Genomic DNA, 11,376 nt, shown 5'->3' with positions numbered 1-11,376 from the left:
ACACTTGTGCAAACACATACACACATGTATGCATATATACACACACACATGTGTGTGTGTGTGTGTGTGTGTGTGTGTGGAGACATGTTCATACACATAAATATATATGAGTGAGAGAACACACACACACACACACACACACACACACACAGAGCAAACGGAGAGATAATAGAGACACACTTATAAAATATGCACATACAAACATGAGCACATGCACATGTATAGACACACACATCCACATATACACATACATACACATATATGCATACAATGCATGTACACACACTCACTCACACACACACACACACACACACACATGCATACAATGCATATAGACATGCAAAATGGAGACCTATCAACATACATCTATTCTCCATTGGCAAACAAGAGCAATGAGCCTTCCACTCACCTTCGTTAATGTGTTGTATCAATATTGACCCACATTTGTTTAAGAGAAACTTTATAGAGATAAATACACGATTCGATCATAAGGCTTAGTGTATGTAGAGCAATATATGACATAACTTTTTTTTTCCTTTTTGGATTAACACAAGAAGTTGTAGGTGTGGAGTAACTATCTAAAATCCCCTTTCTACATAGGACCATGAGCTATGATTGGATATTCAATTGGTAGAAGGTTTAGCATTATTTGTGGTAAGGTCCACAAAAGCTGGCTTCGTAGGTAATTGTAATACTTCAGACTCCCCAGAAAGCATCATGGTTATTGTTGTCATGGTTGGTCTCAATGTTGGACTTGCTTGCGTACACAAGAGAGCAACATGAATGACACGCAAAAATTCTCCAGCAAACAAGGCATCACTTCTTAGACATTGGTTTACAAGCTCCAGCTGTCACCTTTGTTGGAACAATCTCCATGCCTACTAGTACAACAAGTTTCAACAAAGCAATTGGTTTAATAATATAATATGCTATAGAAGGGAAGACTTAATTAATGGCCATTGTGCTTGTTTCTAAGCAAAATCTAATGAGAAGCATTACGTAAATGAATATCCCAATATATAATAGCTGATGAAGGAAGGCTCATGCATCCATCTCTTACCAAGTCAGGAACTCCTCCATTGAAGTTCCTCCTTCTGGTTGCGACCTCAAGGCTAACGACACCAAAGCTGAAGACATCAACCTTCTCACTGAGCTCCCCATGGATAGCATATTTAGGGGCAAGATATCATCTTTCATATGAAGAATAAAATGTAATTAATTAGTACACTAGGGCATTATGCACATAATTCGACTTGCTACTCTATCTATGGTAAAGCTAGCATATATATGATAGGCACAAGCAATATCTAATAATCATCCCCTCCCATCAATAATATTGTAGGAATTAATAAGTCATACACTTACAAGGTTCTAGCCACCCTTGTGTTGATATGTGACTCGTCTTCTAAGAGGAGCCTCGCAAGGCCAAAATCCGCAATAACTGGGTTGAGACGGTAATCCAATAGAACATTACTTAACTTAATATCTCGATGGATGATACGATCGTGGCACTCCTCGTGAAGGTACGCCAACCCACGAGCCATGCCCAAAATGATCCCAAAACGAGTAGGCCAATCTAGCTTCAGTATACCCTCTATCCCATGTGGGTTATGCCATTACAAGTGATCTACCTAAATCGATCTAATTGTCTTGCGACAAGAGGTGGTCTTTTCTTGGGGATGCTAATATTTTTCCTAAAAAGGTGTAAATAGTTGCAAGACATGACATTACATGCAAATATGCGATTCATTGACTTTTTCCTTCTATGCAACTAAAATGTACAATGACCATTTCTTTTTCTTGCCTAAACTATAATGATTGACAATTTAGGGCTAATTCATATAAAAACCTACGTTGAATTTCAACAAGAACTATGCTCATAACCCTTCGCTTAATGCATTGAATTCAAATTTTAAGATGAAATGCATCTTTTTCCAAATACAACTTCGATAAAAGAAGTTCATGCATGACGAATGTCATAAGACTATTGTTGGCTTAATCGATCCTACAACACTTAACCCAACCTAGGATGTAATTAACATCGCATGCAACTTGCAAGGTACATAAATCCCTTTCATGTAATGCAACTACTTGGACAACATCCAATGGACAACAACAATTATCTCATACGAATCCACAACTAGAACAAATCCACCTTTTATGCAATATGGGATTAGGTTTGCAACTTGGAAGTGCAAGCAATGTGCAACATGCAACTAAATCTTGTAAGATGAATGAATAATTGCATTCATAACTTTTCCCATGAAAATTAAACGTGCCTAATGCATCCCTTTTATGTGGAATTAATCTTCTAAGAACCTAGGCATTGGGGTTCGGGGTGTTATCCACACGCGAACTCGGAGTAGAAGTTCCCGCATGTGCGCCTCTCGCCATTTTCTTGGGGGCCATTTGACGCAGTAATTTTGTTCCAACAACTCTCCACTGAGTTACTCCGTGTATCGAATCTATGTCTGTACGATAAACTCCTCCTCCCACACAGGACACAAGCCTTAGGGACTTGGTTTTAGGAAACCCGAGGAAGCACGGGGGAACGAGGCCTATGGAGGCTTAAAATTAGAAGCTTCTAAGCTTCTGTCTCTGTCAAAAATCGCGGAGAGAGAATGAAGTGATGGAGGATATGATGATGAGGATAATGATGGAAATGATGATAATAATGATGATGATGGTGGTTGTGGCGATGAAGGCAGCGTGGCACCTAGTGGCAACGGGCTAGGGGCGGCAGGAGCACGGTGTGAAGGGGGCGATAGCGGGCAGCATGACTGCTCCCTCTCTCTCCTCCTCTTACAAGCTCTAGGGGGGGGTCATATAGGATGGGGGGGGGAGAGATAGCCACCCACATGGCTTCACATGCCTCCTCCCTCCCTCATGCATTTCCACCACTCTAGCTCAAGCCTTCTCACACTCCCTCTCCCTATCATGCATCGGCTGGGGGGAGGGGGTTAATAATAAAAAAAATTGCCTTGATTTTTACCATTATCCATTTACCTTTTCCTTTGAAGAGGCATTCCCGTGCGGCCTACGGGTTTTTAGCCTTGGCCTCTTTTGCACAACGCGGCTAGAGTTTACTGACGCGCGTGCGGGGTAAGCACTTAACCACCACATTTACCGATGCGGGAGATTATGTTAGTTTGCTCTTTGCATGGATTACGAGTCTTCAATATTTTGAGGCGGAAATATTACATTGTAACATACCCATGTTTCCTACAATGCACTAGTTTAAAAATCCAAAATTTTAATCCTTAATGTCATTTCATTAGCCATTAATTTGTACAAAAAATTAACCATGACCAAAGGTCTCCAACAATTTACCCTTCTCTCCAAAGTCTTAGGCATGAGCTTGAGGAGACCTTCATTTACAAGAAATATTTCCCATATTCATGCATTCATTCCAAAGTTTGCATAGATAATGTTAACAAACATCTTGAGGTTATGAGAACTCCATTAGTAGCCCATTAGGACCAAGATATTTTGCTTGCTTCTCTAAATATTGAAAACAACATATTCTATCTATTCTAGAGAAACAGGTTGATTAAGTACTAAAGGTGTGTCTGTTCACATACAATCCATCACAATCTGGCTCAATATGTACAATTTCAACTAAGACTCAAAGCTTTCAACTACCTTTTTATCCTTAGCACATGTAACCATCTACATCCTTTAATGTTGCAACTATTCTCTCTTATGTTTACAATTGAGTGCATTGAAATATTTTGTTAGGTGCATCTCCTTCTAAGTTCTATGATGCCTTCAATGTTAAATGCTTCTAATACCTTCAATTGTACTTTGATACCTTCAATTTTAAGAGATTCTAACTTTGAATATAGCTTTATAAGAGAACACAATCAAAAAGGTACAAAGCTCATGCATGCAAGCACATCAAGAAATTTTTCCCTTCACTCACAACTGTATTGCTAGGTGTCTTTCTCTTTCCATACCATTTTAATTAAAAAATAACAACATTAATAGCACTAATCTACTTTTATTTCAATACCATTAATAAACCATGCTTCTTGAGTAGCTTAAAAGTAATCCTTCTCCTTTAAACCAATTGAAAAGCAAGAATTCCTCCAATACATTTCATCGTCCTAATCAAATTGAAAGAGAGTACCAAAATCACATCATTCGAGGGTGCAACATGATGTAAAGCATATAACATTATATATTGGAGTAAGCCACTACCAACCATGAATGGAATAGAGCTCATTTGATCTAGCATCCCTCCACAAACTATTATCATGGCTCTTATGCTAAGTGAGAATCTATTAATTAAATGATCTTGAGGTAACAAGCTTACCAACTCCATCTTTCCTCATAAATAATTGATCATGAACCATGTGATGTAACACTTTCTCCTAGTCTTGTATTCTAATCCCCCATCACCAAAACAACATCTTATTTTAGGAAATCTTCCTTGAATGCATTCCATTTCCTAGATACAATAGAAAGTTCATATACCAAAAGCACAAGGAAGGACTTATCACCCGTATGCAACCTCATCATAATCTTGCTCTCAAAACCCTCTAACTAGCACAAAATCTTTGGCTTGAACTATTGCTTGTTGACAAGCAATCACATACCACCTTCTCTGTATGACAAGAACTAGAAAATACATCACAACCTAGGTTTTTCTGCTCCTTCCCATTTACCTTCACCCAAGTTAACCTCTTGAAGCTTTACTAATTCCACTCTTGTCTTTTTTAACCATGTCATTATCTTAGATTTGTGAGCAAAGGCCCCTAATATTCCATGTAAAACATCCTCCTCATTATAGAGATCAAAATCTACCATATTTCCATCAAGCCCCAACAAAGACAAGTAGATGTTCCTCTCAACAAGAGGAGGACGCACTAGTTTCTAAACTGAAATATTATTTTGCCTTTTCGTTTTCAAACCTAAGGGAAATATTGATATTTATGTGCCCATCAAAATATTTGGTGATGAAAATCTTAGAGACACCAAAAGATATGACATTTCCATGAGCTATATATGGGAAGCCTTTTGATTCTCACAAAAGGTGTTTCAAAACACTCTTCATCTACCTCTAGGCTTTCAATGTTTCAAGGTTTCAAAGTATGGCACCTTACTCCTTCACTTTTGTTGTACAAGGTTTTGTTGTTTATTGTTTTTAGGTTGCCTCCTCCTCTTTGGATGTCCTATGTTTTTACAACCATGGATGGAGGTTTAGGAATCTCCATTGCAAAACAAGTTTGAGTTTTTTATTCTTTAAATTATTAGTTGTAGTCATTATATGAGCTTTATGTATGGAAAGTGATAGTAGGGGGTCATGGCATTGAAGGTTTCAAGGTTTACCCATTAACTTGTCTTAGCCCAAAAAATTTGAATGCATAGGTTGACTTGACGTAGCATCAAAAAGCCCATTCACCATGTTAGCTTTCAATCTTGATTTGGAAGACTCTCCAATGAAGTCAAAGCCTCATCCTTTTTGGCTTTGAATTTGCTAGAAAGTCCAAAAAATCAAGATTAGAAGTTTATGTGGGAAAATGATATTCTAGTGTGGTCAATGGTTGACCTCTTAGACAACAACAAGAACATGTAAAAGGCATGAATGGACTTCCAAGACTACACTTCAATGCATGTTGGAATCTTCCAAGCCTATCACTAGGATTTGAATCAGTTGTTGCAAATACATACACCAAGATATGGATTAACTACAATTATATGAAAAAGCTATGGAAGTCAAGTTGTCAACACTTGAGAGGGATCATCCCTCCAAGTCTCATAGATTTGCCTTCAAATCACAAACAAAATCAAAGGTATTAGACAATAGCCACAAATGCACCCCATCATGAATTGTATTTCCCTTGAATTCTTTAAGGTGAGTAGGCCCCAATTTACTCAAATGAGCCTTAAAGCCCAAGAATTAAATGAACTCCCACACATTTACCACTTATAATCAACGAGAAATAAAAACCACTTGGGGACTAGCGATGCTCTTTATCCCACTTTTGACTTTGATTAATCATTTGAAGGGATGACAAAGAGGACTTGGGTTACTAATTTACTCTATTGCTTATTCTTGAGACTGAATCAATCATAACTTTGGAATGTATTAGGTGCTCAATTGATATCTTAGGCTCATAATCAACAATGCATGCTATATTGATAGGCTTGACAAATAATGCTTGTTGTCCAAGTGTATTCGTGTTGTAGTGATAAGCTTGAAAAGTAATGCGCATGTTCAAGTGTAGATTCACCCCATATGTGCATTCTTTTTTTGTCATGAGGCTTCATTCATTATAAGGGAATGGTGTATCAACTCCATCAAAGACACTTGATGGTGGGTTTAGGGTTTCATAAATTTTGATGGAACAAGAATGTGTGTATAAGGAGAATGGATCCCCAAGGCTACACTTGAATGTGTGGTTGTATCCTTCAAGCCTATCACTAAGATATGAAATAACTAAGATTTTGTAACCAATATATGAATTAACTATAATTACAAAACAAATCCATGATTGTTTCCACTCTTCAAAACAAGTGTAACGTGCTTGGATTAGTTCTCTAGGTCTTTACATCATGTCTTAGCCCTAAACCAAATTTGAGAGGTAGTTAACCATATCCATGTCATTACATCCACATTGTGTATCTTCTTCCCCATGGAATCTTTGAGTTGATTGTGTAGGGCCCAATTTTTTCAAATAAAATACATAAAAGCCAAATAAATAAATTTGTATTGGCACTTTTACTTAGAATATTCTTGGGCAATAAGATTCATTATGCAGATGAAAATAGTATGTAGTCTTCTTCTAACTTTGATTCAACTTGAGGTAAGACTTGGAGGACTCGATGTTACCATCGAATTTCTCAAGTGCTTGTTGCAAATATGCTTCAATCATACCTCTAGAATGCGCCAAGTAGTCAATTCATATCTTAGTGTTGTAATCGGCAATTTCCTCATGTCATAGTGAAAGCATTGATGAATATCTCCAGGATTGCAAGTAGTTGGCTCAAAATTTTAAGATTTCTCTATTATTTAGACTTCTATATGGTAATATGTTGAAGATATGGGAGATCTCCCAATATCTATTGTAAATATAGGGGATTAATTCCTTCATTGTAATGTACCTTCAATCACATCCTTTTCTAATCTCACATTGAATATTAAGATTTACCTTATCTCATGCTTTATCATGTTGATGAATATTTATAAGGTATGTTTGTTGCTATGATCCTAACTATGATTTAGTCAACATCAAGCAGTCACTTCTCAGAATTTATCTACCTCATTGGTAAAACTTATTATATGTCTTAATTAAACCCACTCACCATGCATGTGTAAGCTTACATAAGTCTTAATTCTTTATAGGAAAATACCATTGAGGATGCACTCATGAATGAAAAAATACTACATTAGGAAAGCAAGTATTTATAGCATTTATGAGAAGAAGAAGAAATTGCCCATGTGTAGGCCAAAACCAAAAACTAGTTTTGACCGTGGTTTTGGCTTTAGCTTTCTAATCATGTTTTCATCAAATTTTTGGAAAATTGTATTTTTATTTTAGTAGTATATTTATATCATTTTTCATGAAAAATAAAATAATATTAAATCATTACATTGTTTCACCAAAAGCATTAACTCCATATTAATGAAAGAGAGAGAATCAAAAGGAATTTCACAATTATTATCACCCAAAGTCAGTGCTTGAAACTCCCACTTGAAGGTGGTTTCAATCTACTACACTATATGTAAGCTATTATAAGCATGAGCTAGTTTAAGAACTGGCTTCAAGATTATTTTTGGAATTAGACTCACATGATTTGAATTGAAATCAAAAACCTTTGAAACCAACCAAAAAAAATTTTGGGTTCTCGAAGAATGACTAAGGGACTAAAATGGGGGCACACTCAAGTGGACATTAATACCATTGAACACTATTAACACTCACTTTGTAAAGGTATTGCTCCCCTACTACATGTATAAATGCATACAATAGGCAAGATGCCATGGGAGGAGGGAGACGGTGTCGAAGGGTTTATGAAAGCAATGTCGCGTCTTCAGAAGACTTTGATAAATTTCTGGATAGAAGATCAGCAAAGATGCGAAGATGAAAAAAAAAATCTATGTACAAAGCTGTTGTCACTATTTTAACAGTGACCAGTTGAGCTAGTAACCCTTTTCCAGTCTGTAAGAGACACAAAACAAAACTTTGTAGCAACAAATAAGGTGAAATCAGTGAATGTTCCAAGTAGTTTGTTCATGACTGAATATGTAGTAGATAACACCAAATGCAGAGCTTGTTATAGCAAACAGTACCATACATAAGCTACTGCATGGGACCAGCTAGTTTACAGCCTAGAGTGTTGGAAATAGTATACGGTTGATAGGCACAAAGCCTTTTATACTGTAGATAGAGTATTGACTGACAAAGTAGGACTACAATCGTCATGTTCATATCATCCAACTCAGCTCTGAATGCTTTGTAACCTCTCCATGCACTTGTACATCAATCATTGTATAACACAGCCACTGTTTATGCATCATCTTTAATGATATAGTTCCGTACTTTTAGCCTGGTTGATTGCAGTACTAGGACAGCATATCTCACAGCCCAACACAGCATTATCATCTTCAAGTCTAGCACATGTTCTTTGTAAATTACTGACATATGTTAGAAAATTTTGAGTAACCTTTTCTGTTTGCTGAAAAAGATAGCATTGCTCCAGCAGCTTCATCTCTCCTATCGTAACTTCAATGGGTACTCTTGTGTCAATTCTATGCACATAGTAGAGATCGATACAATCCACACCCAATCTCTTCAAGCTTGCCTCACAGCAGGCACGAACATATGTGGGATCACCTCTGAATGTTCGCTGTCCATTTTCTATAGTGATTCCAAATTTTGTAGCCAATTGGACTTTGTCTCGTATTCCCTTAAGTGCTTTGCCTAGAAGAATTTCATTGAGATGTGGTCCATAGACATGCGAGGTGTCGAGGAAGGTGACGCCCAGCTTTGTGACTGCGTAGTGGATGAGGTCGTTCATGTCCTGATCGGGCTTGGGGGGCTGTACGAGAAGGACATGCCCATGCAACCGAGCCCCTGGGCAGACACTTCCAGGCCCTGTGACCCGAGCTTGGTATGAGGCACCGCTGGGAGGGAGGTTGCCATAGCTCTCTTGCTCGCTCTCGCTCTCTCAGCTTCTCCTTGTCATCGTCTCCCAAAATCCCTTCGTTCCTCTGTTCTACTGCATTTTCAATGTCCTCCCCTCCATGCTACCTTTAATCGATCCTTCTCATTCCTTCAAGTCCAAGAATACTCTTCAAAACCAGTCCACTATTGAACTGCAGAGTATTGTATATCGTTCACCGTCCTTGAAAAAGCTCCCTTCCCTGTTTTTCTGCGTGTCTTTCCCCTTCCTCCTTCCTCTATTTTCCTCATCATTCGTCTATTTTCTTCCTCATTCAGCCGCAGAATACCAGATTTTCCCCCTTTCTGATTCTCTGTTCAAAAATAGTATTCTTTTTCCCCCCACAAAGGCTCTTTCAAAATAGTTCTTGTTTTGCTTTTGCTTTTTCACGCCCCCTTTGTCCATCATATTCTTGATTTTCTTCCAATCAATTCCCAATCCTTTGAGTCCCCATCACTGCAGAAATGGCAGGGATTCCATGCTCAAGGGCAAGCTGCACATGAGCCTCATGTTCATCTGAAAATTCACTGGTCTTCTTAAACTCCCTTGTCGATACCATTTGTATCTTCAGCATAAGCAAACAACTTGGGAAGCTCGGAAAAACCATACTCATTGCAGATCTAGAACCCATTCTCCTTCTAATTTGTTTATACCAAATATCAGATTCAATCCCAAACAGCGCTTGTCTCTTCTGTAAAATTGAACATGAACCAACTGAAAGCAAAATGTTCAAGCAAAGCAAAGCACAACGTCTATGTCTAAGTATGTACAAAGTAACAAATCTCACGCACAACTTTTGGGTGGTTTTCACACCTCGAATGCACAGCAATATGACATCCACCCCCTCTAATCCTGCGCATCCTCCGGATGGGCCAACTACCCATGATCATTATCATCTAGATCCACAAACAGATCAATCTCTTCATTATGCATTTCCGGTGTCATATCATCTGTTTCTTCCATTGGAATTTCTTATCGTTGCTCTTCTCTTGAAAATTCTTCCAATGCATATTCCTCATCATTTCTTTTCTTGAAAATCTTGATTCTTTTTCCAGCAATAGGCACTCTAAGCACTGTCCCATCCAATTCTGTCAACTCATATGTTGCATTATCAAAGACATGTCTGACTATGTACGGCCCAAACCATCTTTTCACCATCTTCCGAAGTGCAGTATGCTGATTTTCAAGGCTGCTATCAAAGACCAATACCCAATCTCCCTCTTCTATTGCTCTAGGCTGCAAGCGATGCCTGCTGTCAAACCTGTCCTTATTCCTTAGTCTAGCAACCTTCAACCTGTCAATAGCTAGCTGAATATCCTCTGGTCTCCTCTCCAACTGTAGAATCCGAAGAGCTAAGAGCTCCTCTCTCATCAAATCCTCTTGCCAAGGTAAAACTGACCAAGTCAAAGCACAAGTCTCAATCGGCATAACAGGTTTCTAACCATACATCAACTCTGCAGGCATATATCCTGTGGTAACACTATGAGTCGTACGATCAGCCCATAAAGAAAATGGTAGAAGTCTTGGCCATTCTCCAATCCGTCCTCTGCATGCTTTGGCTAATGCTTTCACTATCGGCGGATGCCCTCTTTCACTCTTCCCATTTCCCTCTGGATTATATGCTGTGGTTAGAGCCAACTTGATTCCTAGCTGAGAGAAAAACTCTCTTGCTTCATCTGCATCCAATTCACCACGATCTGTAGTGATCTTACCCACACAACCATACCTGCAGAAAATTTCCTCCAATAAGAACTTACACACTGCACTAGTGGTCTTCGTTCTCAAAGATCTGCCCTCAACATGATTGGTAAGATCCTCTCTAGCCAAAACAATGTATCTCATCTGCCATAGACCCATAGGCATGGTAACCAAATCAACTACCCACTTATAATGAATGCATAGCGGATAGGTCAGATGAAGCTCATCTCGATGACGCACTACTGAATACATCTGGCAGTCTCTGCAAGTCTCAACAAAGTGAGAAACATCTCTATACATGCCTTTCCACCAATATTTCTCCTTGATTTTCTCATAAGTAGCCCATACTCCTCTATGACCAGCCCAAGGACTCTCATGAAACTCCCTCATCACCTGTAACTGTGTCTCTCTATCGCAGACAACCCGCAAAGGTAATCCGCCTCTTTTCTTCGGATGCTTCCAAAGAAATCCGTCCTTGAGAAAATAACCATAGGCTTTCCTTCTGATCTT

General features: G+C 38.5%; 1 pseudogene; it reads right to left on the bottom strand.

The window, feature by feature from the left end:
* Positions 1 to 567: 567 nt before the first annotated feature.
* On the bottom strand, positions 568 to 9,024 carry LOC148015435 (putative LRR receptor-like serine/threonine-protein kinase At1g56140; annotated as a pseudogene).
* Between the last annotated feature and the right edge of the window lie 2,352 nt (positions 9,025 to 11,376).

This window comes from Lygodium microphyllum, chromosome 24 (assembly GCF_053477565.2).
Source record: "Lygodium microphyllum isolate KBCC chromosome 24, Lygodium_microphyllum_v1.1.10, whole genome shotgun sequence".
NCBI lineage: Eukaryota > Viridiplantae > Streptophyta > Polypodiopsida > Schizaeales > Lygodiaceae > Lygodium > Lygodium microphyllum.
This window is presented reverse-complemented; position numbering and strand designations above follow the sequence as displayed.